Raw genomic sequence first — 27,682 nt, 5'->3', positions numbered from 1 at the left:
CATTCCTACAGATGATGGACCAATTCTTTAATTCGTCATCATGCCTCTGATGCTGATTCTGCTATTCCAAACCTTGAGTTTACCTTTTACTAGTTAAAAAAAAGGTGGGGGTCCCTTTTATCTATTTTTCATTTTTTTTATTTTTTTCAATTCCATGATCTATTTTAATCTTTAGTTACTTATTAATTATGGAAAACATGATTACTTATTTCATACATCTGTTTACATTTAACTATTATCTGTTTATTTAACTGTTTTCTTTAATAGTGGTCCCAACTCCAGTTTTGCTTTACTTCACTGAAATTAAAGTGGCTAAATACCCACTATACTTACACATAAGATGTTTTGTCTTGAAAACATAGAAGTCACTAGAGATATCACCCACTGATGCCAGAATCAGCTATAAAACTCAGTGAAATATTTAAAATTCAATAATGGAAGTTGTTATATGACTCCTTTGTGGTTTTGCCTCTGCTTTCTCTGTTTTCTTAGCACCACAGGCTGCAGAGAAGGTGGCAGGGGTCCAGTTTGTGGCCTTTATTCACAGGTAGTCCAGTGCTCATGATTTTAGTGGCAAGCACAATGACTGTTAATTTGTGAAGTGGGATTTAAGAAGAGATCTCCCAGCTTTTGAAGCTGTTGTACTGATTTGTCTAAGAAAAGCATTTACAAGCTAAAGGCAATCATTAAAATATTAGGGACCAGAAAATTACTCCGAGGACTTTAGTGATCATAAGCTGAAGTTTTATTTTCCCACACCAATCAAGACAACAAGTGTCACATGTAGGAGAATTCTTCATGTTAAAAATTCCATGTGAGGAAAGGAAGGGAGACGTTCCCCACTGTAAGTGGAAAACTAAAAACAGAGCTCCAAAGACACAATGTCTTTCTATGCTCTTTCAGAAGGAGTTCCCAAATTTAGTACCTTGCTGTCTACCAAGATCACTGGGTTCTGTGTCTCACTTTTCACTGCAATGCCTGCAAAGTGTTTTAGTACAGGAACCTCTTCACGTGTTGCTAAGATGCAGATGGAATGGTGGCATCCTGCCACATGGCTATCGTCTGCTTGGATCTTTCTCTGCCTGCCATCTTTCACCTTTAAGCTTTTGTATGTTTCTCACAGTAGATATTTTGACAGCCAAATACTTTGTTGAAGTTATGGGTGGGTTTTTCAGAGTTATAAACTGCTCTTTATTTGTAGATCGGTGGTACAATTGCCATATTGCGATTGTTGCCAGCTGAAGGTCTGTGCTTCAGTACATGAGATCACAGCAGCACACATTTTCCTTACTCATCTGATCCAGGAGATGCAAGTGGAAACCTCTTCTCTACAATAAAAGAGCATTTGTGAGTCTTCTACTCCCATCAGCAAAATACTCGGTACAAGCTTAACCCAATGTTTGTGATCAGTGTAATTGCTGCTGCTGGAGTGCTGTGCTGAATCAGTTCCTTCCTTCTTCTTCCAGCCCATCTTTCCCTTTGAAATGCAAACACTATCACAGATTAAACTGCAGTAATGCAGATAGACTTGTCAGATTTAATCACCACAAGTCATGCAAACACTTTTTCAGTATTTGCCCTGATCTGGAGCTAAATTGGCTCCTCTGGTTGCAGAGCAATGTTGATTTCTAACAATCGCCTGCTAGAACTGTCCCTGTTCCCCTGCTCCTCATGTCAGGCATGATGCAGTTTAAGCAGGATGAGGGTGCAGTTTGTCACTTCAGGAAGACAGGCTCCCCAAAAGCCACTCTGTAGAACCCTAACCCAGGGACAATTAGATGACCTGAAGATATAGCAATACTCTCTTCAACCAGGCCCCTGCACTTATTTCAGGTGATTCAATATTCTGATGAGTGGAGATTAAATGCAAAGTCCACATCCAGTGCATATTACTTCCAGCAGACTCATTCTTCAAGAAGGAATGGTTCAGGTGAAGGTCTGCTTGAAAGAGAATTGATTAACATTTTCCAAAATTTCCCAGTCTCTCCTGTTTCTTGTGCTTTCCTGATGTTCTGATCATAATTATAATTGCTTTGTTCCACTTTTTATTTTGCTCTTCATGTCGTGGCTCAACAAAGTCTGGGCTAAAGCCAATACTAAACTATGGCTTTTTTCAGGGAAAACAAGTATTATGCTAAATTAGCAAGGTGCAATTCTACATCATCTTTTTAGCTATCATTAAACTTGATCGTCAGCCATCCAATATTCCCAGAAAATGACATCACTTTGTACAGAAAAAAACCCACAATCAACCTCCCATGTCTCTCCCACACACCCAAAGTTCAGCTAATTCAAGTAACTATCTTCTTATGATCAGCCCTGAAGGACAGTGGTTGTATGAACAGGCAATATTTCATCTTGCAGAACACTGTTAGGGAAAATCAAGACAACATAGTTTTAGTTAATTTAGTAGGTCCTACTTTAAGTTCACAATCACCTGTATCATTAAGCTTAATTAAGGTAATTTTTTCTTTTCTGTTTGGTTGTGTATTTTGTTGCATATACTACAATGCAAAAATTAGAAGAAATGGACATACACTCCAGAAGAATAAAATCTACACTAAATTCCTGATCTACTGGGCAAGTAAAATGCAGTTTTAGGTTTATTAGGATGCTAGGCAGGCGCAGATCAGGAACTGCTCTAAATAAAATACTCATTACTCCCTATAAGTCTGCATAAGAAACATATACAAGAAACAAATATCTGTCAAATTAATATGTAGTGATTTATGTACATGATGTCGTGGCTACTGTGCTTGGCTACAATCTCTCTAGTTAAAAGCATAATGCTAATGAAAGGGGTATTTTTACATTTGTTTTATCAGACAGACCCGGTTCAAACACTTTTCCAGCATTATATGAAGATGAATAAGCTCCTGCCTTCTTTACCTCACAGCTTTGAAAGTGATACGGTTTTCAGGATGACAGCCAGGAGTTTTCATTTTGTAGGCTGGATGGATAAATATGGGAATATTTCAACCTGATACCTACAAATTAGCTGGATTTACCCTAACTTCTATTTAGGAAATGAAATTCTTTTTTTCCCTACTAACACATTCAAATAAGACTGAGGAGCCTGACATAACAAAACCTGTAATTTTAAAAAAATTACAGGTGGAGATAACAAGACTTGAAGCAAATGGTTATTCTAGGAGCAATTTTTTATTGAGCATTACCACCATAACCTAGGCAAGGTGGCATGAACACTGTAACAAAGAGCTTCAGACTTTTCCAAGTCTGTACTGAACCACTTACAGAAGACTCATGAATGACCCAATTTGTATTTTTGGCAAAATCATGCTGGAAGAAAAAGATCACATCTACCTGTAGCAGAAATGTTAAATTGAAAGATTTGTAGAGCTTTCTCCTTCTTTGGCATCTTGATCTGAGAAACTAAATGTTTTGACTCAATAATGAAAAACAAGATGTTCTGTTCCAAATCAATATTTCTAAATGTCAAAAGTATTTTATTGCATCTATTTATCATTTTTTCCCCTTTCAATTAAAAATGATTGCCTTTTCCTGGAAGTAACTGAATTTCAGTGCTTCCTTTGGGAGATTTAAAGTGTCTTTCTTTTATTTCTTTTATTTTTTTTTTTTAGTTTGGGTTTTTTTGTTTGTTTTTTTTTTTTGTTTTGTTTTATTTTTGGTACTTCTCAAAGCCTTCTGTCTGGTCTGAGACCAGTTTAGCCCCTCAGTGATGCTGCTGAGGGAAGCGTGGATGGCCACATTTCATTTCAGAGTGAGTTTCCTCACTGGCATCCGACTGACTCAACCTGTGGTCTCAGCACACACTGAGCTGTGTTTTATTGTTTTGCAATAACGGGACACTGCTATTTCTAGAAGTCAGGGAAATCCCTCTCAAGCTAAGTAAAACATTGGTGTCGGTCCACAACCACCATCACTCGCACATTTACCAATGGGACCACAATCCTGTGGCTTGTACTATACAACTGGAAAAACCAGAATAAGTTCCTCTCCACTGGCTTGTCTTCTTCCTTCATGCAGCCCTGACCTGGACCCCTATCCTGGGTGTTTCTGTCAACTGTGGAAAATCCCTGCCTAGGACACGGATGTGCTGAGAAGCAGCTGTGCTGTCACACTCAGCTCCTGGCAAACAGTCAGGGATGTGCTTGCTTCTCCCTGACAAAGTGAGGGATGTTTTGGATTTTTATTTGTTTCTTTTGGGTGTGTGTTTGTTTTTTTTTTTTTTTCTTCCTTCTCTCACACAGTAGTCTGCCTCCTTGGTTTAATCAAAAAGCAGGAAAACACACACTGGTTTTGTGCCAACAGAAGGTGCTATCTGCTGGGGGAATGGCAGAAAAGCAGAGAAACTAATAATTACACCTCTGCCTAGTCACCTGTCATCCTTTAAGCATTAGTGCCTCAGGTTTTTCCAACTCAGAAATCATTCCTGTGTCTCACAAGCCCTGAACTGGCTGCTCTCCAAGGGGAATTCTTCCTTGCCAGGCTGCTGGCAGGGAATTGGCAACTTAATTCACCTCCCTCTGCAACTGTTCACCCCAGTGACTTTGGTTTACACCCCTACTGCTGTGAACAGTTCCACCTTAACTGATAGATATATCTTTGATAACCTCGAGATGATGTCCTTAGGTAGCCAAGGGGAAAGGACAAACCTCACGATGAAGATTTACTTTAGTGGCATGGATGAGCACATTGTTCAAGATAATGTCATTATTAACTAGCAAAGACAAAACCACAGACATTGATAAATATGTATAACCAATACATGCTGGCACACCATCTATCTTCAACGGACTAAAAAGTCCATGAACAATGCAAAGAATCAAAGGAAGAAGAACAGGGTACCCAGATGAAATTTCTTCTTCTGTTGCAATGTCTTAATCTGTTTCTTTTCCTATTTCCCTTCTCTTCCCTTCCCAGAACTTTGCCTCCCGGAAAAAAAAAAAAAAAAAAAAAAAGGAAAAAAAATTAGAATCTGTACTCTCACTATTGCTTTCTACAACCCTCTGCATAGAAAAGGCAGAAAAATAAAAATAGAAAAATAGAAAAGGAATTTTCTTCATTGGGATGTTTAGAACAGGAAAACAGACTGAAGACTTTGAATTGCCCATGCAAGAATTTCTCCATCTCTCATTATTTATCATCAATAAGGATGTCTTTCTCTCCCTATCCCCCCATTACAACTCAAAATATAATTTTTGTCTCAAGCTTTACACCATATCCTCCAGTTGTGGTGTTTTTTAAACCCTTTGTCCTTCTCTATCTTCTGATGAACTTTAAAGGCTCTTGGCCATTTACACTGACCCATTTTTAATGCCTGAGGTTATCAACACCCCTCATTTTCCAGATAAAAATGGATTATTATTTCATGTGATACACTGAAATGTGATACACAGAGAAAGTTCAGCCAGCAGATGAACTTGAGAAGTACCCACAAGTCTTTCTAGGACCTGAGTGAGTGTTTACCCCCACCATGCCTTTTGCACAGCAATGTCTCCAAATCAAATGGCTCCATCATGGCATGTATGGCAAAAATACAAGGGAAATGAAAGGAAATCCCCATACAAAAAAAATTTCCAAGCTACTTGTACATCATGTGCAGCAGGCCTGGAGTCAGCCTACTTGTGAAACAAAGAGCTGCGAGCGAGATAAACCTCGTTAGACCTACTCACCACAGCATTTTGTTCTGCTTTGTTCTTTGCACAAAATCCTTTCCCTGCAGGTCACTGCCCGACAGTTCCTCTAGAACAAATATTCCTGCACAGTGGTTATGGCTCATAAGCCATCTTGGATCTGTATCCCACAGGAGGGAATGTTTTTCATTGTTTTCTGCACTGCTGTTCTGCTCTTGATTGGAACAAGCTGCTGTCCCTGGGGTAAGCCTTGGGACACTGCCCATTGCTGTGAGTGATGTCAACACATTTTTGAATGTGTGGTTATTAGCTCTCCTTCCAAACAGGTCTCAAAAAAAATCCTTCTTGCATTGCACTGTGATTTGTTTAGTAGACATTGCCTCTCCCTTGCCCCCTCTTGCTATTGGATTGAGTGGCTGAATTATTTCTGCAATTTAAACAGGTAAACTATGTGAATTATTGCTTGCTGACCCCAGTTAAGGCTTACAGCTGCTTGGAATAGGAGACAGTTCACTTCCTTCTCCTTAGTCAATATCAACAAGTGGACAAAGATTTGAATGGAAGTCCAGTTTTCCACTGCAGTAGGAGGGTGGAGACACATGCTGCTCCTCCTTGCACTAGTATTAAGTCCAAGGTATTGATTGAGTTGAGGTGTGGAAAATTCACTTTGGGAATTAAGTCATCAAGTAAAGAAAGAGGGATAATTTGGCCCAGCCTGTGGGAAGATTGAGGAGACCAGAGACCAGGCTCTTGGTCATCTTTAAAGCAACAACTTGAGCCACTTTTACCCTTGCACAGCTTTTATCCAGGAATAAGGCATCAATCTTCTCCACACTGGGACATGAGCCATCCCTGCTATCAGCAGAAACATTGCAAGGGACAATTCCCGTGTTATATTTGTCCTGTCTTGGTGGGGAGGCTTAATCAAACTTAAGGAACCTCCTTTAGAGTGAAAGGCATTGTGTGAGTATAAGGTCAACTTTCACACTGTCACTAAATCCTTCTGTTCAGAGTTAGGGAATAAATCCACTTCTGTGATTTGATTTAAAGCACCAATCAGAGCTACAAGACACCAGTCCTATCTGCAAGTCTGCCATACACTCCATATTCCCAGTTAGTCAGTCCTGTATATATTCATGCGAAATATCTTTATTTCTGCACATACATTTGTGTACTGATACAAAATTCTGAAAGCTTTAGCAACGAACTCCATTACTCTGCAGTAGCTGGATGATATTCTGTCACTCTTTAGGAGTTTCTGATGGCAGTAGCAGTCAGATATGCATTTTAAGAGACATCTTTGTAGACAGGTCCTCAAGAATCACTTAGATGGGCATCAGTTTCAAGTTGTTAGGTCATAGCATACATTTGGGAATGTGATCTCAAAGCACTGAAAAGCTCTCTAGTCACAGGAGTTTTTTGTGGATGAGATAGCATGCTACAGCTTCAAGAATATAGAGCTAAGGCCAAGAGGTTAAATTATTTCAGAAAAATTAGCAGCAACATTTGAAGCAGGTGGTATAAAGCCAAGTTCTCAAACCTGTGTTTTTGCGCTATTCTGGTTTCACCTATTTGAGCTGGTCTGATAAAAACATCCCTCAAATGTGTTTATGCACACACCAATCCTACTTTCTGGTGAGAGCAGAGACGAAGTATCTGCAAAGATTTTCAATGCTTTGGAGGAATACTTTGCAAATAAGGAAAATAAGTATTCAGCTGAAGTGAGGTTTGAGCTCTGACTACGTTACTTTTCTGCATGTACCACCAGACCACCAGGAACCTGCCTGCCCCTAGCTAGCAAGGGCAGGTCTCCCACAAGCCAGATTATGGATTGCAGTTGGAAGAAGAATGGATATTGTTAGGGAGAAAGACAAAGAAAATGAAAGAAATCATAAATTAGTCGCATGTTTCCTTTTGAAATTGTTGGAGAATTGAGGAATCATAAATTACAGACAAATCTGGATAGATTAATTTATAGTTGTTCCCTCTCTCAGATGTGTGACTGACAGAGAGCAGATGTTCAGCTTCAATCCTATGAATCTGTCAGCTAATTCCAAAGTCTGAATACAAAAACGTCTGCTAACAAAAGCTCTGCTGCTTTGAATGCTCTGAACATGCACCAGATGATACTGTTCCACAAAATGTTTGTGAATAACCAAATGGGATTTTGGTTAAAGTCAGTAAAAAACACTAATGTTAGACTTAATCAAGCTGGAACATGTGAAATAAAATAACTGACAGTGTAATTTTTAGTGTTAACCAAAAATCCATCCCCAAACAGGAGATCATGGGGAGATCCTGCTGTAAACAGATTGTCATTGTCACATTTGGTGGTGGTGGCTAGACTAAAACCCTGCTAGGTGTGGCTGTCTGTGACAGGGTGACACAGTTGTGTTGTCATATTTCTGGCGTGGCAGCAATTTTTGAAACATAAATGGAGAAATCTCTACCTGGCAAAGGTGGAAATGATGTCATGGGCTGGTGGTAATAGTCACTCTTTTCACAACTAACAGCAAAGTGTCTCTCTGCCTGTCTGCCTATCTGTCTATCTACTATTCCTCATAAAATAGGACAGAACTAAAGTACAGCAGAAGGTTTACACATTTTCATGCCCTCTTGCAACCTTGTAAATTGAAATTCATTTTCCTGTAAAGCTACTCAGAGTCATTCAGATTATACTTTTCATGTCATTGTTATAATAGTTGTGTCCAAAGGAGATATTATTTTGCTTCCATCTGTAAATACATCATGAAGGATTAAGAACAGTTTGAAGTTAGCCACGGATGTGATTGGCAAAAGTAATTTTGTAAGATATTATCCTTCATTTTATGGATCTTTTTCAAGAAATTGTGTAAGAAAATAAGAATTTTATGTGGGCTTCACTGAGATAGAATCTGCCCTTTTGGAGGAATATTAGTTTTTAGGATCCATTTTTATTTCCATTTATTTCCAATAACATTTATTGTAAGTTATCATTCATTAATTCCAAATTTGTACTGTGCTGCCTAGCAAGTTGCCTTCTTATAGGTTTCAATTCTAGAGATGGCAAAGATATGGAAAATAAGATCTTTGCTCTGTGTTATGCATATGTAGAGAATTCTGCTTCTAAGGAAATCAGGAGCATTATTTTGCGACTTCCCTTATTTCTGGTATTGCAAGATTACATTCATTTGTCACCTGACCACTCATTTTTGCAGTTTTTCAGGTTGTTTTACATTTTTCTTCTGAAGTAAAATACATTCAACCATCCAAAGTACATAGGATGAGCCTTTGCACTGGACTTCTCTATTTTTTCCATTATTCCAGTGCAGGTATTGCTTTCATGAAATGTAGAGCTTTCAACATTTTCTTCTGGTTGCTCAGATCTGCATAGAAATTATTGACTAACATTTCACACAACTCCAAGTGACACCTGAACCCATTAAAAGGGACATAACTGGTTTCTAAATAAATTCCTGAGGACATTTTGATATCTGGCAGAGTCTTACTGTTATTTGATATCACATTTACTTTCTTGTTATACATTTATTAGTAGATGCTGGTTTTAAATTTTCATTTTCACCTATAAATCTTAGTATGTTATAGCTCAAAGATTATTTAGGTTTTTTTAATAGCATAAAAAGAATGATAGATTTGGAATCTATAGGTTTGGAAAGGTTTTGCACAGATTTTCCTGAAGCTTTTTTTCATGCCTGAGAAGATGTTTGAGTTAGAAGTCTCCATTAATGTCTTTGTTAAAATCTTTTGAATAAAAGGGAAGGGGTAGGGTTCTAAAAGTTATTGTAGGTACATAATTATGTTTTTGTTTGGCAAGGATTAAGTGCAGTTGGGAACTGATTAATAGCTTTAGGGGATTGGTATAACCTTGAGTCTAAAATGATGTTAGAGGGATGGAGTAAAAACATGTGGATTAGTGTAGGCAATGAAGGCAAACTTGGATAAGATTTAGAGTCAGTAAATTCTACATAAATTTTTTTCCAGGACAACTTGTATCCTTATAGAAAACTATTTAGTTAAAGGCTCAATGTTGAAGCACAAGGCGTACACAACTCTGATTTGAAGTGCATACTTTCCTCTCACTGATTTCACACACAAAAATCATTATGAATACATTAATTCTTCCAGTTACAGAGTTTCATCAGGTTTTACAGAAAAAAGGATGACTTTGTAAACAATCCATTATTTCTCTTGGATAGTGCTCAAATACTTCATATAGTCATTGAAAAATAGGTCTGGAAAGCACTTCTATATGTAAAGTAGTCCAACCCCTATGTCAAAGTCAAATCATCCATAACTGTGTCATTTAAGAAAATTATTTGTTTAATCTGGTTTTTAAGACCTCAGGGGATGGAGACTGCATACATTATCTATGAGATGCACTCTCCTTTTTTCCTGAAAGAGGATCCTCCTGTATGCTTTCTCATAACTCCCTGTTTTAACTCCTTTTTTCAGGCTAAACCATACCAGCTTTTGAATCTTTCCCTAAAGGTTTATTTTTCTGGTTGTGATTTTTAAAAATTTTTCTCCCATTCCATTGCCTTCTTTGTATTTTTAACACTTAGTATACAAAATTTTTGAAACACATAGGTAAACACAGAGGGCATGTTACTTTCCACCTCTTGTGGAGTCAAGTTGCACTCAAATCTCCCAGTGCCTCTTTTTACCCAAAGATCTGACAATTCTGGTTTGTGTTCAGCTTTTCAAACCAGCCAGCCTTGGTGGGTAGCTGAGGAGCTGCTGCTGTGTCAGTTTGCTCCCCATTTTGCCCTGCTAATTGCCCCTGAATGAGGAAAAAGTATCACACTTGTACTCACTGGACCATTTCAGAACATTGTGCTGTTTTTCAAGGTTGTTTCATTTCATCCTGTTTTGTTACCTTCAGATTTTATAAACTTTGTACCCTTCCACCTTCATTGTTTCTGAAGACATTAGACAGGGTCAAGGAGGAAGTGGCCACCTGAAGAATGTTTTCTCATGCTTCCAATCATTCTGAAAATGAACTGTGCCTAATGGATGTCTGGGTGCTCTTCCCAAGCTGTTTGATGCCATTCCACCATTCATGTTCCAGTCCTGGAGAACATCAAAACTAATCACATGAAACTATGTTGTGAGAACCCCAGCCTTGCTTTGGGGCCACATGTGGTGCTGAAATTCCTCCTCCAACCCGTGCTTCCAAAGAAAAACTCCGCAGGCTTTAGCTGTTCGGTCTCAAGGCAGTTTATTGCTAGTTATCTAACAGATTATGTTCTTGGACTGCGGCTATTTGATCAGCGGCCTGGGTAGAGGCACACACACACCCTGACATCCTCTCTATCTGCTGTCTTCTTCGTCTATCTCTCCGCCCAGGGCTGCTGCTATCTTTTATAAGATATATTACGTATAACATGTTTACAATTATTCCCCAATACCTACTACCTATATTACCAAGTGCATTTCTACTCTAAACCAATCTGTGAGTGCCAACATCACCAAGAACATGGAGGTAAGGAAGAAGAAGGAAGAAGGATGGGTTCAGCGCACTTTCCTCCATCTTAGAACTTCTGACCCCCATGTACAAAGTGAAAACCCCCCTGTACATGTGTTAAAACCCCCCTGTACAATACTAAAAAACTTTCCCCTCTACTTTGTAACTACTTTTACTATACTATCTAACCTTTTGTGACTGCTCGTTCCACCTCCAAAGCTGGTAATTCATTCCATGGCTCAAACTCAAAATCACAGTTGTTTTTCAGCTGTCTGCCAGGGTCTAGAATGCTTCTGACCAAGGCCTGGAACCTCTAAAAATGTCTGAGAGACATTTTGAGTTCCCACACTATGTCAGTAACATTCTTTGGGTACAAGACACTTCATAATTATTATTTCTCCCCAATGCACCAATGCCATTATTTAATCATCAAAAGAAATTGTATTATCTACAATGATATATGCTTGACAAACCTTGGTTTCTTCCAGGCACTTGTGTATATTACTCCATTATTTGTCACAGCATTTTTTTTTTTAACTTGAAATTTATTCTTGTGGGCCTTTTATCTAAGTAAATTCTCAGACCCTCCAGATTATTTTGAGATGAGATTTGTATGTTCTGCTTCAAGTCCTTTTGCTCTTTTTTGATGGGAAAGAAAAAAAATATGGAATTATGAGTTCCTGAGTGAGATGGTCAAAAGACTCTGGAAGGCAGCATGGACCAAGAACTTAAAAATATAAAGTTTAAGAGTCTGAGTTGCACCAGTGGTTGTACCCACATGGTCTGTATAGCTTAAATGTGCCAACAGCCCCCTCCATTTTTCAAGCAGGACCGTCTTCTAAAGAATTTGCATATATGCTTATAAAGTTATCTGAAGCCAATCAACATCTTCCAAGAGGTCTGCCCTATTTTGGAAGATATGAGAGTTTAATATAATACTTGTCAAATTACATGAGTTAATGCAGAAAAAAGGATTTTACACATTCTACTTTTCTTGTGGAAAAGTAACATGTTACTTGGATAGAGTGAGGTCTAATTTAATAATTTTTTTCTGTTCCATACTTCTTTTTCTCCTGTTTAATCCTTTTCAAAATATGTTTTCTGCAGTGCCTCAGATGTAGAGAAATCCTTGAGGCTAAGTATTCCTAATAATTATTGAGGTATTCCCATTTCTTGCCTGTGTGGATCTTTGGGTGGATCAGGAAAATATTACCATCGAGCTCTATGACTTTCTTCCTTTGTGTTTCCTTTCAGCTGAAACTAAACACTCTCTGTGTGTTTTGGGGTTGAAGGACTTCAGCTGTTTGTAGACTTTGAGGAAAACCTCTAGTAAAAGCAGAATGGTGACATGCTGGCTGTGAGACAACACAGAGCTATTGCTATGTGAAATAATAAATATTCCTAAGGTTAATTGGCTGCAAATGATGTATATAAATGACAACTGCTTAATCCTGCCTCTGTCATGAGAGCTGCAATAAAAGCAAGATCAGATTTAATGCTTGTGCATTCCTCACCAGATTTTCACTGCTCTTTAAAGCTTTATGCTTTTATTTTTAAAAATAAAAAAGCATCAGAATGCTTTAAATGCTTCTAAAATCAGGATAAAACAATTAAAGTATTTTTCCCATTAAATTGTTCATGTTAGGATTTACTGGAGGTATTCATGTATGATTTGTATATGTCCACATGTAGCTATATATAAACTCACAAAAAGACATATTTAAATATTAATTTAAGCACATGTTTATTTTGTGCAAAAATATTATGTAGACAAGGAAAAAACATAATACAAATGCAATTTAAATTGTAAAAAATATATCAAAATTCTGATACCATTCCCTCCCCGCCCAAATACTTTTCATTCCATTATATTTGCATAGTCATATCCCATTTAAAATCTTTAAACTTTAGAAAGATTGTTCACATCTTCAAAGTGTTTTTAAGGCAAAAAATTTTCTTGATGAAAAGTTTGTGTAGGTGTGTCTGTGTCTTCAAATGCAGCATTGGGAAAACACTAATTTTTAGTGAAGCTTGCACAAATACCTGCCATATTCTCACTGCTATTAGTGAGCCTTGGTGATTGATTTATGGGACTGTAAAGTTATGGTTGAATGTTGGATTAAAATTGTGGTTTTGAGAGCTGTTTGGATGGACAGCTTCAAGAAACTCTGCTGGTTTCCCTCCTTTGTGCTTTGCAAGTCAGCCACTCTGGTTATCTGCAACATCAGTTCACCTTAGAATGAAATCCTGTTTATATCTGTTGCCTTGGAAACTTTGGGCTGCATTCATCTTTGGACTCTCTTGGCTTCTGTGGTCTGGCACAGGCCACAGCACAGTTGTCAAGTTCTGTGGCAGAGGGAGTAGATGATGCCTAAAACCATTTTATCTCAAGGATCCCCTCAGCTCGAACAGCTCTTCTTCAAACACAAGTGATCCCATCTTCCCTCGGGTACCCTAATCTTCATACAAGACCCATCCTCTTGCTTTATGTCAGATTTCTGTTTGCATCAGCATGCTGAAGCCACATCTTTAAATGAAATTAAACTGGGCCAAATGTGGCCAATGTTTTTATCCAAGGCTTTATCTCAGTCTTGTTCCACCAAAAGCATGCACGAGGACAAGGGTTATTTCACAGCAGCAAATCAAAAGGCTGCCTTCCCACCCACCTAAGTCAATGGCAGACACTTTTTGATAAGAAATTACAGCAGGAAAACAGGGTATTTCTGGATGAATTGGGTGATGCCAGGCTTTTTGTGTTCCATCTTCCTGGGAGGTCGCCAATGATCCCTCAACATTCAACATTTTCATTAGCATCACGCATAGGTAACCTCCAAACTGAGATATCTGCACACAATTTGGTCTTAACTCGTTTATTTTCTGCCTTGACAGCCACTAAGATCCTCTCAGGAGTTCTGAAGAAAAGGAAAGGTATTTTGACAGTGTGATGTTTTGAATTATTGGGATGGGATGGCCATCTGCTGCTCCAAGAATCAGATTAGGTTGGGGGGTTTGTCAGTTTTTTGTGACAAAGAAGAGTCATAATGAGACATTGCTGAAACAAGAAGGATGTGTAACAGTGATTACAGAGTGGAATTAGCCATCATTCATCTGCATCCCTGAAAATGTGGAATAAGTGTGAATATGTGCTTAGTCTGAGTATAATATTATTTTTTTCACTCAACATGTGTAAGAAGAAGAGCAAATGGCATCATAAAATGTGTAAAGTTTACATTAACTCTGTCAGGCCTACTTATTTTCCTTTGAATCTTACAGAAAATTTGTATTGCATGGAAGAACCATTCTGATTGTCTGGTATTCCAGAGATGGCTCCAGAAAAATTCTTTGTGTATTTCAAAGGTTTTTACTTCTGAAAGACTGAGTGAACCTTGAAAAACAATCTTGAAGTTATTATTTAATGGGAGTTTTTTTCCTTGCTTTAATCACACTATTAGAAAGAGAGGGAACATAGAATTTATTGCTTCCAATTTTATAAATATTTAAACAGAGATTAGCTTGGCTTCCAAGTCCTTCCTCAGCAGAGCTTCACATTTTATATCCCACTTTTAATTTTCACTTCAAGATGACTATTTTCAAATACCTGCTTTTTGTCATCTATTGCAAATGTGCCAGAGACATTATGTGTATTTATTCAGACTGAAGTCTTGATGGTCTGGAATGTTTCAAAATTCCACATAACTGAAAATAAAATTTCTTCTTTCATCAACACAAAAAGAAACTGCTAAAGATATACCATGATTTAATTTTATGAAATTAAATTGCAGAAGAGGTGTTTTTGCATATGTAAATAGAACAAGGTCATCCCTCTAGTTCCCTGCCAAACTCAATTGAGATGCATGTTTCCAAGAATGCCAAGAGATTTATTTCTTAGGGTTTTGTGCAGAAGGTCCAAAACTTTCATCCTATTTTGATATGCTCGACCACTCTGAAAAAACAGCTCCATGAAGAAAGGTCAGTGTTGGTCACCTTCTGGTCATTTTCTATATTGGTCATCTTGCAGATGAAGCTCCACAAGGTTCATAACAGCTCTGGTTTCCAAGCCAGCAACCCAACAAATCTTTCCTAGCTCCAGAAGAATTGTTTCAATAATGAAAATGGGCAGAAATGTTACTGAGACACAGCACTCAGCATATTTTGGTGAAGAGGAGGGATTACCTTGCTGTGATCAAATCTTCTTGCTACAATAATTTTTGCAATGGCTTAGCACTGCTCCTCCAGATTTCTGTAAGGATGTCTGTCCAGTCTCCCAGGGCCTCAGCCAGGAGAACATTATTTTGGGAGCCTGGTGAGAGCAAATGCTGCAGTTCCAGATCACTGTAACAGGTCTTTCTCTCTCTTCCTTGAGAGAGAAATTCCTCTCTCTTCTTTTTGCACAGGAATTCTGGTGTGGAAAATTCTTGCCACTACAAAGCAGGAAAGCTGTTCACAAGTGGGCACGTGTCTTCACCTGCTCTTGCAGTGTGAAGCTGGAGAAGCAATTTTCATTTAAACAATCATGGAAATGGAGTCATTCAAACCAGGATATAAGTGCAAAAAGCAAAGTGACCCCATTTTGCTTTGTTTTCACCTCAAGTAAATTGAGTATTCTCATCCTCAGATGCCTTAAGTCTGGGGCTTCAGATATCTTCTGCTGTTTCCATCTGGTGAGAATTAAATTCCCAAAGTCACGGGAGATCTTGAGGATCAAAGTTCTGAAACCACAGTAACTGAATTTCAATTCTCTGTGAATTTGGATGACAAGCTGTGCTGAGTTTTGCAATTTGAAATGTTCTCCTGTAACTTTTCATGGAGTATAACTCCAGGTGACAGAGGGGTTTCAGTGTCTTGTTGAAGCCCTGTTAGGGTTGAGTTCAATCTGAGCTCTGAAATCAGCAATATCAGGAAAAGCAATGATAGCATGTGCTAGAACTCTCATTGTCATTAAACCTAGATATAAAGCTCAGACATAGGCTGAAAGAGGCTTAGAGGTTTCAAACATGTGACATTAGAATTGGTAAGAAGGATTATAATTGTTTTTCAATCATACTTTCATATGCTTACAAATATAGTCAATTTGGTACTCAGTCCTGTTGTGATAAGAAAATCAAGATCAATCCCTTTTTCTTATATCTTATCCAAATCAGCTTATTTGTTAGTAGTCTGGCAAAAATTCTGTACTCCCCAGAGACAAAGCAGAGACAACATCCACCAAATAATTTATGGAGGGAAACAAACAAACAAGCAAAAATAAAATTAAAAAGAAAATAATGGATCGAAGGTTTATATTAAATATATAACTTTTCCTTGAACTTGCTTTCTGGTCTGTTCCTTGTTTACAAGTACTAAGAATAAGTATGGCAAGGAAAGGCATATTTAACAGAAAACAGATGTTGCTGATCAATATTGTTAGATAAAAACAATAGCAATAAATTAAAAGCAAAATAACTCCTTCATCAACCTTCAGGTGACAAGAACATCTGGTGAGAGAATTAACCTGTGGAGATCCATGTGACTTCTTTGGGTTGACAGACTCTCACAATCAGAGAATCTTTCCACCCAGCCAAAAAATTAAATGGGAAAGTGATGTGTGGAATTTTAACAGGGACTGCTGGAACCTGGAACTGATTGACTCCTGACAGAGCAGAAGTATGGTGGGTAAGCCATGTGAACAAGTGTTCCCAGAGTGATGCTGTAATCAAGACAGAAAATATGGTCCTTGATTCCAGTAGGCGTGGGGAGGTGGGATTAGGACTGTAAAACAAGAGTAGCACCAGAGCACTGCTCCTAATCCTACAGCCCAGTGGATTTTGGAAAATCTGAGTGGGTGCAGGAAAGAGTTTCAGGAACTATTTGAGACTGGGGAAAAAAAAATATGAATTACTGTGAGAATCTTTATGGAGCTAAATCTACTTCCTTCCTCCAGAAATATGAAGAGCTGACATAATTACATCATACAAGTACCTACATGGGGAAGAGATTTCTGACACAAAATAGTCTTAAACCAGTAAATGGCAGTATGCAACATAACACTTGGAAGCTGAAGCTAGACAGATTTAGAAAAGTAATAAAGGGATTTTTTTTTTTTTTTTGTTCAGTTTGGTTTGGTTTTGTAGGTGTTTTATCACTGCATTTTTTTTTCCTTGAGTTTTTTTTTTTCCTTTTTGGAAAGCATAATTACCTATTAGAATAACTTACCTTAGAGGCACGGGGAATTCTCCAATCTTTAAATCAAGATTAGTATCTTTTAAAATAAGATACAGTATAGCTCACATAGAAGTTATATGCCTCATGCAGAAATGGCTGGGTGAGGCTCTTGGCAAGGCAAGAGGATCCTGGTGATCTCTTTGGAGCTTGTTAAAAATTTTAATGTCAGCATGCAGTCAGCATATACATCCTACATTATAGCATAGATTTCTAAGAAGCTGATGATTGGGTATTTCTCTTTATAGGGTACTAATACAAACCTAAGAGCATTTTGAAAGCATCAGCTCTTGGATCACACTCTAAATAAATGCTGAGCTTAGTTTGAACATCTGGAGTTACTTCAGCTTGAAAAGAATTGCTAAAGGCAACTTAATGTAGTTAACCTAGGCTTAGTTAACCTAGGAGGAGCCTCAGGAGAAACTTCTTTGAGTTACCTGAACACACAAGGATCAAAAGGACAAATTCTTGGTTCTTATTGCTGTGGCTATATGACAGAATCGAGGATAACTAAGTGTACTTGTGCAGTGCCCATTTTGCCTGTATCTAAGTATTCCCTCTCAAATTCATTTTCCTTTCTGCATAGCTCTTCAGAGAGTGATTCTCTCACTGATTAATATTTGAGACATGTCTTGAGGCCCAGAATGTGAAAAGTGCAGAGAGCAGAGGAATTATTATGGGGTAACACTTCACCTCGACAACCTGCTTATGAGAAACTGTGTAAATAGGAAGGGAAATTTTGTCACAGCAGGCAAAGAAGTAATAAAACAGCAAGCTCTTCCACAGAACAGTTTTATTTCTAAAGCTGACAGGTCCTGGCATTGGCTGGAGAGGTGGTGGTGCTCATAATTTAAAGAAGGATGATGACACAGGCATTCTCAGGAGCTGGAAGCCTATTTGGTCCTCCAGACAGATGTGGGTGAAGCAGAAGGGAGGTAGGAGGGTTTTCTTCTGTTTTCTCATGGGGAGGTCGTGTGCTTGTGCCATCTTCTTTGATCTCTGTATTTCATAGTCACCATGTCAGCATCTGCTGCCAAACTCACAAAGAGTACAGATTTTTTGTGACCCAGCAAGAAAGGGAGTCTTATGCCTGATCCTTTTGTGTCTCACTTTACACTTCCAGCTACGAAAACAAATGCTCTGTTTATTTGAAAACCAGGCTCTAGGCAACAGTGTTAACCAGTGCTGACAGAACACAGTGTTTCTATTTCTCATGGATTTGTATATGTGTGAGGTTTGTACACCTGTGAGCTTCAAAAGCTGTTTGTTTCAGTGGTGTTCGTGTTACCATGTGGTTCCCAACAGCATCAGCCTGCCAGCCCTGGAGAGAGAGCAGCAGGCTCATCAGGAAACACTGCTGGCACTGGTTGATGGCATCTACTTTCAAGACAAGAACAATTGGATTCGAGCAAGTCAGGTCAAAGGAAAAGAGAAGTAGCTTAATTCTTGGTTGTTAAATTGGACTGGATTAGGAGCAGTCTTTGTTTTGTTTTGTCTTTTTGTTTTTGAGGCTTGCCATGACAGCCTGTCAGGATTTGGGAGGCAGATGAGCAGAAAGACATGCACACATCCAACCATCCTGTGGGTGCCAGGCTGTGTTTCTTCTCTTCTGCAGCATGAAGAAACAGGATGGGAGCAGGTCAGTGTACAACCATATCACCCAGTTGAGCTTTTACTGCTCACCCTGCCGAGCTTGATGAAAAGCACGCTGTTAGACAGCAGCTATTGCCTCTGCAGTAATTACATTCATGATCTTTGCTAAATAAGTGCCAGGCCTTGGTGACTCACCATTGCTGGGATCTTCTTTGACCTCTCCTCCCCTCTGCTCTGCCTTCCCTCCCTCATAGCCTACAGACCTGAAAAGAAAAAAAAAAAAAGGAAAAGTGGTGTATTGATCCAGTCTGAGCATCCAGTTCTGACTGAACTTCCTCTGCAGCTCTATCATCTCTGAGTGGGAAATCTTTTCCTTTTGCCATAACAGCAGGACACTAACTGAATTAGCTTTTCATTAACTCAGTACCATGGTGCTTCCCCACATGCCAGTTCTTGTGGCAGGACAGGGTTCTGCATGTGAAAATGTGACAGGATCCCTGTTTGGCTGTATTTTCATTGGTGCTGTGAAGAAGCCACTTCCCCACTCCACTGCACCAAAGAGCAACTGGCATGTGCACTACTAGCAAAATTTACCTAATGTTTGAACATGCTCTGGCATGGAAAGCATACAGTGATTCATCAACCCTGCTACTAAACCTGCCCCCAATCCTGTTCAAGTCTGTTTTTTCTCCCAGTACATGCTGGTTTTCTGACACACTTGCTCGTTCTGTTTCTTTGGGTGACTTAGTGCCAGCCCCTAGAGCCTGTGATTAAGAGCATTTTCCTGTCCCAGCAGGTGCTGACACAGTTGTAGGGGTTCCCTCCTGGGAAGCTCCTGGGCAGCACGCAATGGAGAGGGAAAACTGGCATTTTTCCACCTAAGATGCAAAGCCAGCTCACACAGTACAGTAGGAGAGGGTACAGCTCCACTCAGTTCAATCTGTGGGTCTCAGCCCTTCTCCTCCTGTCGCAGCCAGGGAAATTTGGGAGCCAGGGAGGCAACTTTCTCACTTTCCCTCTGGCTGCAGCACAGATATAACTTGGCTGTGATTTCTGCTTTTGGGTGCTCCATCTCTTGGTGGGAATCCAAGCCTACCCCACTCACTCAGACCATCCTGTCAGCCCTAGCTCCCACTTCCAGTTCAGGTGCTCCTGGAATTTCACCAGCACACCAGGAGGTGGAAGGAAGATGATGGTGAGGAAGCTGAGTTACGCTGGCTCCATAAACAGCCATGCTGAGGGTGTTCTGCAGAAGGCAGGTAAGGGCTCAAGTGCCTTGGAGCACATTTACTCCTTCAAGGTGTGAAGATAAGCAATCATTAATTGAATACAGGCCTTGGGAGAGGGAAGGAGCACCTGCAGCCCTGAGGGGTTGTGTTTTGGGAGCACAAAAAGTACACAAAGCTGGGGGAAACTGCTTTGCAGCCCACTGCCCTGGGAGGAACTGACCCTGGTCACCTGGCAGCTCTGCCCATGTTGTCCACCTTCAGAGACTTCCCATCACATCAGGATACCTCAGTGACCTTGGAGCAGGGCTCACCCAGCCTTTGGGAGCAACTTTCACTGGGCTGGCAGTCAGCAATGCCATAAACAGAGGGCTCAGGACAGCAAGGAAACAGCTCTGCAGCCTTCCAGGTGTGATCCTTCTCCCTCTGCCTCAGGGCAGCGCCCAGACATCCCCAAAACATTGGATAACTTATAGTACTGCTTTGAATAAGTGTGAGAATCCCTTTTCTAACAGAATGCAGTGGATGAAATGAGGCTGCTGCTACAAAATGTTTTGAAAAGTTTCTCTTTTTCTTTAACTGAGTTGTGTGTAACAGCAGAAAGAAGTCCCCATGCTTTTTGATGCCAACATCACTTGCTTGTGGATGTAGCCTGGGTCTCCAGCTGTTTTCAAAGACAAATGCTAAATCAGGGGGATTCAAGGTGAGAATATTTAAGATGAAAAAAAGCAGAATAAATGTTATCACCAATTTTCAGAAGGATCAAGACCCTCCTCCCCCACAAGGAAACCCTAAGCCAAATCAAGTTGATAATGCTTTACATCACATTACTCTGTTTTGTGACTAATGCTAAAATTCATGATCTGTGGTCATGTAGGTTTCAGTCCTGCCATAGCCAAATTCTTGCTGAACCTATATAAACCTACATAAACCTCTATAAACCCATAAACACCCCTGATCCAAGCTGTACCAGCCAGTAAAACCTTGTGCTTGATTCGGTGGCTTGGTTGGTTTCTTTCTAAAGTTCTGAATTTTTGCTTAAATCTTCCTCTTGGCTGTTCAGAGCTGCCCTGTGAGATGCTGGGAATAAATAAAAGAGTGTTGAATTGATGCAGTAACACTTCTCAAAACTGTTTCTGGCTTTGATGGGCAGCATGTGCATCCTTGGTGTGACCACGAGTGGGGCAGTTTCACATGCCTGTGGATGTGGGTGAAGTCCAAATTTTGGCTTCACCCCTAAAGGGCAGTGAGATCTTTTGCACTGCAAAAACTGTTTGTTGTCCCAAAAATGAAAGGAGATGCCTGGCACCTGTTTCTCACAAAGCTCAATGTGTTTAACATAAACAAAAGTAGTCACTTTGACTCTTCAAATAGTGAAAAAACTGCTAATGATGCACTGGAATTCAGGTAACACTGAATTGTTTTCTCTGATGAGGTTCAGTCCCACGATCTTGCTCTGAGTTTTAGCAGAGGTTGTGGCAGACTCATGTTTGTCATCATGACAGTGTTACAGGAAATAAAGAGAGAAAAACTACAGAGAGTTGGGGTAGCTGGTGACGTCTTTGGATTTGCAAATTTCTAAATATTTAAAAAAATATGTTTCTAATTATTTCAGAACTCTCAAACAGTGAGTGGATGCATTCACTATTTGAACAAATATAAATGGGAATGAAGAATGATATAAATCTGTGGAGACAACCTAAGCAATACAATTTAAATGAAAACCTATCCTTTCCTTTTTTTTTTTTTCTTTGATCAGTTATTTGCTGTCCACTTGGATGTACAACCTTTGATTCAAATAACTTTTGTCAGAACTGGCAAAAAGTGCAATGAATCTTTCCAACGCCAGATGCCAGAAAGCCTGATCCAGTGCTTAGTGAAGTAATTTGGAGTCTCTATGTTTACTTCAAGAGACTTTGGAGTCTTAATGTTCATTTTCTCTTAAGTAGCAAGCATTTATGGGTAGTGCAAAATATCATTGGGTGGGTCCATAAAATATTGTAAACTATGTAAATATTTCTTTTATTAATTGCTTTTTCTGTCTTTCCTTCTATTCCCCTAAACTATAATTTCCCACTAATAACATTTATGATATTGGATGAAACTGAGGGAAGAGTTTGTGAGTGAAGGGTTGATGTGGGAGGAAGGTTCATCAGGAAGATCAAAATGTTTCCTTTGATAATTCCATGATAAAACTCTTCAGGTTTACAGGAAGATTTTGTTACAGGAAATAAAGTGGGGTTTTTAACTTCTAAGAAAGTGAGGTTAGATTTGCCAAATGTAATTTTTTATTTCCTGGAATTTAACAAAATGTTTATTAGGTAAAGAATGTTTTTTGGCAAATATTCATTTCAAGGAAGGTTTGTTGGGGTTTTTTTAGTTTCTTTTTTTTTTTTTTTTCATTTGGAAGAAGCTGATTTTTGGTTTTCTGCTCTTTTTACTTTGGACACTGAACTAGAAAGGAAAATCTTTATGGAGCACTATTTTTTAATGTTCTTTGAGGAGAGGAAAATTAATTAAAAAAACCCTCAACCCAAACTTCAAAAAAAGAGCTTTGTCCTTAATACCATTTAAAAAAATAAGACATCATTTTTATAACACTTCAGTCTAGGGATTAATTGCCTTGACAGATAAGCAATTGGTTCTTGGAAGTTATATATTAGAGTGCCTAATGGGATTTGTGCCTGGGCTGCCCCATCCTTCCATTTTCCTCTTCTTGACTGAATTGTACATGCCATCAAGCTTCACAGATCCCATTATGTTCAGGCCACCTTTTCACACTAGGAAGGTTTTTGATCTCATTTTTGTGAAATTCTTGCTATGGTATGGAAGCAGAAATGCCACAAGGAGAGTTGCCCTCAGGAAGGATGAGGGAAGGATGGAAAACTGCTGGAATGAACTTCTTGCAGATCAGGTACCAAACGCACCCCATCTTGGAAAAAAAATCAAAATTATCAACGTATTTGTTAAAATGGAGGCTGACTTGAGTGTCCTTCTCACAGCAGAAAACAAAAGGCTAAATTACCATATAAATTATGGATTTCAAGGATGCATTTAACTGTGTTCAGGTAAGACATTAAGTTAGCTCAGAAGCTGGGTTTGGGATTTCACTTCCAAGTACCAACAAGCCTCAAAAGTTAAGGAAACTCTCTCACTGTATTTTTCTTCAGGTCTGAGATGTATGAGTTTTGCAGGCATGTTCAGTTTGCCAGTTCTCAGGGAGGACTTGTACCTCCAAATAAAATCAAACATAGATGAGGACATTTTACTTCTCTCAAACAAGCAATACTGGACAAGTCATGATGTCTTTAACATCTGTTTCTCCAGCAGAATGTTGATGGCAACAAGAGAAAAATTATGGTACATGACCTGGTGAGTATTCTGGAGTTTTGGTTGTCTCAAAATTACTATTTATTTACTTATTTATGCCTAATTTCAGAAGAATTTAATAATAAGGTTCTTTTTTTTAACCTGAAAAGTCTGGTTTTAAAAGCTCAATTAAGCTTTAATTAGTCATATTCTTTAATCTTTAAACTTACAGATGGCTTTTTATGTTCAGAAGATCTCTGAAGATGTTTTTTGCTTTTCTTTTGGTTTGGTTTGGGTGGATTTTTTTTTTTCATTTTACTCTAATTTTCTGGATTATACAAAATCCTGGAGCCTATATGAATGTGTTGTCTTGAGCTCATTGTTAGAGGGAAGACAAATTTCTAAGCAGCAAAAAATACTACATTAATTAAGAGTCCAAGACATTGACCATGTCATCTTTTCTTATGAGGAAAATGAAAAAGAAAAATCAGTTCTATGATACTGACTGCTATTTTTTGTGTCTTCCTGGGAGTCCAAAAGATGAAAAATAGGTTACTGAAAAATGCATACTGTGTATCTGAGAAGCAGAGAAAGTGTTTGGTGTCAGCTACGTGGGAAATCATAAACCAGCAATGCTGAAGAACTGGATTTGGCCCCACAAAGATTTCTTTTCCCTGTGAAGAAAATCTTCATCACAGAATAATCTTCTGGGTGCAAAATACCAGCTGAATTTTAGGTTAAAAGAGTAAAAAATAATACTTTTTTTTGTTTCTAATTGTGTGGCCTGACAAAAGAGGAGGACGAGGTGGAAAGGTCCTTTTGGTATATCTAAGTTTTGGAGGGTTTTTGTGGGCTTTGGGAATGAACTGAAGCCTGGAGGCTCTAACTGTGCTTCACACTATGATTAGAATTAGGTGGGAGAGGATCATATCTTCAGCTTGAAGAATGGAGATGAAAGCAAGAATGTTTTTATTTTTTCCTTCCAACATACATTTTGCTAACCAAATCACTCCCTATCTTCATTTTAAAAAATGTAAATATATTTATGAAAATCTTTCTCCCCCCAAAAAAAAACCAACCAAAAAAACCTGCTGTCTCCCATCAGGGAAACTATTCATAAGCAGAAGTTTGACTAGTTCTATTTATAGCATGGTTAAATTCTTTGAGATAAATTTCTGATCAACCCAGCCAGAAGGAGAGAGACTCTCAGCTCATTCCTGGGCCCCATTTTGCCATTCATTAATAAAATTTATAAAATTCACAGTTTTATTAATAAATAAGATAGTAAATGAGTTCCTGAAAGCCCAAAACAAATACATGTACTAATTGTAGTGAAGGTTTACTCCTAAAAATATTTTCTTATGCTTATTGTTTCTTGTAGCAAACCCTGTTATAGATTAAAAAAAAAAAAACAAAAACAACAACAACAAAAAAAAACCAGTTTATGTATTTTAATTTTATTCCAACCTGGTATTGGAATTTCATGTGGTTTTATACATTTAAGTATATTTATACTAACATACATATACATGTGTGTGTGTGTGTGTGTGTGTGTGTGTGTGTGTGTGCTTAAAAAAAAGATATTAATCTGGTAGAAAATGGTGGCAAGATATCAGCCTAAATGTGAGATCCCAGAATAGTAAACCAGGTGTTTCTGCATATTTCTATCCACAGACATATATAAGAGAGATTGATTGCAATGAGGAAATGTATTGTACTCTCAATTTTACAGGGCTTATATAAAATACAAGTGAAAAGGGATTTTTAAAGTTATGAAAGCTATTTTGCCTGCATCTTATCAAAGCAGAGGGAATGGTAACATCCAAAGAAACATGTGTAAATGCTTCCACAACATTCATTTCAATTGTCATACTTTGAAATAACTCTTCCACAACAGCGTTTGCTGTCCATGCCAACATGCTGCAATTCGAGGGAAAAGATTTATAATCCCTCAGGTATTCTGTTTTAGCTAAGTGCTATACAGAGCTCATTTTATGGCCCAATATTCTGAGTTAAACTTGGATAAGCACCTTTGCTTTGCTTTTCTCTTCAGCATTATGGGCTTGATGCTCAACTTGTTGCATTCAGGCCTCTTCAGACCCAACATCTGGCTCAGAGCCACCCCTCCAGTGAAAATCAGAATAGCTACAGGGCTGCTTTATCTGGTGCCAGCTGGAAGGACTCCTGCAGGACAGCTCTGGCTTCTCCACTTGCAGCTCATCCAGCCAGAGCTCCGCATCCTTCCTCCTCCTCCTCCTCCTCTTCTCCTGCCCTGCTCACCAGCATGGCAGAAACTGAGCATTCAGGCAGCTGAGGGACCTCCAGTGTGCCCCAGAGGGTGTTAGTGGTGCCTTGTTGGGACTACCTAAAAACAGAGACAGAATTAAGGGAATTAAAAATGGTTATACTTATTGAAGGGCCTACAGGTACATTTTGGGCAGACGAGACCCACCCAGGGGCTGCACCCAAAATGGACAAGGGGTCATGAGTTTTCACAGTTTTATAGGTTTGGACCAGTTGCATACTGGGGATTAATCTTCTAATTACAGCTTCAGCTAATGACGTCTGGCCCCCACCAAATCACTTTTGTTTCCATCTCTCAGGGTCTGAGGCAGTGGGGTGTCCTTGATTCCCAGGCCTGGAGAGGAATTGTTGTGTCTGACCAAAATGGGAAAGTAAATCCAACGCTCTGTATGGAATTTAGAGCTATACACTAAAGAATTGCAGGATTAGAAATATATGAAAAATACAAAAGCTAAAATCCTAAGCGCCATTAGCATCAGATATTGCTTTGGCACTGGGTTTCCACTGGAAAAATTCCCTCTCTCCTGGTGGAAGAAGTTGTGGGGAACACAACCACTCATGGCACGCAGGAGAGTCGTGCTCTTATCTCAGTATCATGGGATATCTCAGCCTTCATTTGCTCTCCAGTGCAGCCAGTTGATTCTGCTGCTAATCTTTTAATGAAACATCAAGGTTCAGAATTCCCGCTGCATCCTCAGGCAACGTGGGAGCTGAATGAGGTACAGATCAGATCTTACAGACCTGTTCCTTTTTGCATGCTGTGGGTCTCTGAAGAAATTTAAACAACATGTGGTGTTATATGTTGTGATTTGTTTTTTTTTTTTTTCCTGTGTGAATTTAATTTTTGACATACCTCTGTGAAAATCCCAATGCTGTAAAATTTTCACTGAAGTCTTCAGAGTTGAAAATATTAGTGGTGTGCCTCACAGGAGCTACAGAAGGGCTGGAGTATGCAGTTAAACTGCATCTCTGAAAAGAGAGACACTTTGAATTACCTTTGTTTCCTTTTATGTAAAGCTTAGGTGCAAACAGGTACCTTCCTAGCAGTTAGGTCAGTTTACAGCTTTAGGCTCATCTGACGACTTGCTCCCTACTCCAATTTTTTCAGTTCTGTGGGGACAGTTAATTTCTTCTAACAGAAACAGCTTAGCACTAAAGATCAACTTGGTTGTTTATTTGCTGAATGAAAGGCTTTGGGCAGAACTCACCAATCAAATTTCTCTGCAGCACCAGTTTCACCTCTCACTCCTGTTGACTGGAGCATTATTTTCCTGATCTAAACTTTAAGGAAAATGTCTGACTTCAGCAATGAACCAGTTCTTACCAGTGAGTCCACAAAGCTTTTTCATCATACAGTTGCATTACCATTATAATGTTGCAAATTGTGGGTTGCTCAAAGATGTTGTGACTTGTTGTGATGTCCCAGCAGAGTCTGTTCCACGATGTAATTATGAAGGCACCAGAAAACTGCGTGGCCAAGAATTTCAGAGGGCTTTCCCAGGCTGCATGCTTGAATTATGGGTGCATCCTCCTGCTTCTTCTTGGCAAAGGGCAAACAGGTACACCAGCATGGTCCCTATCACTTCTGTTTTCTGCAGTTTCTTTGTTTCCATGCACATACATTCCTCCTCCTTCTTGTTTGTTGTTTCATTGACTGCATGCACCATCCCTGCAGTTTTTACTGGTTGCATTGCAGAGAAAATCATATGGTTCCCATTTTGGCAAAATATTGCCTTACTTAAGAGCATTTTTGAAAAGGCTAGATGGGGGAGGGATGGATGTGAAATCCAAATGGCATTTTGAAAAACTTAAATAATTTGTGCTGGTGACAACTGGTCAGGTCAATAGCTGCAAAACAAAAAGCTGCTGTTGGAAAGCATGAAATATCAGAATAATTTATGCCACTTTTTGATTAGTTTCTTCTATGCTGATAAAGAAGATGGCTTAGTACACAACGACAAATCAGCATT

General features: G+C 38.9%; 1 long non-coding RNA gene across 6 annotated transcripts in view; it reads left to right on the top strand.

Moving 5' to 3' along the window:
* The first annotated feature begins 3,141 nt into the window (after nucleotides 1–3,141).
* Nucleotides 3,142–27,682, top strand: part of LOC146763588 (uncharacterized) — a 51,449-nt gene continuing 26,908 nt past the window's right edge. Inside the window, exons 1-3 of one of the 6 annotated variants that reach the window (XR_014951652.1) lie at nucleotides 3,142–23,167; nucleotides 23,270–27,038; nucleotides 27,142–27,271. This is a non-coding gene — a long non-coding RNA (uncharacterized LOC146763588). Of the gene's footprint in view, nucleotides 27,039–27,138; nucleotides 27,272–27,682 lie in introns of all 6 variants that reach the window. The other 5 variants (XR_014951653.1, XR_014951655.1, XR_014951654.1 and 2 more) reach the window with 5 other exon arrangements.

This window comes from Lonchura striata, chromosome Z, assembly GCF_050655825.1.
Source record: "Lonchura striata isolate lonStrDom1 chromosome Z, ASM5065582v1, whole genome shotgun sequence".
NCBI classification, from domain to species: domain Eukaryota; kingdom Metazoa; phylum Chordata; class Aves; order Passeriformes; family Estrildidae; genus Lonchura; species Lonchura striata.
This window is presented reverse-complemented; position numbering and strand designations above follow the sequence as displayed.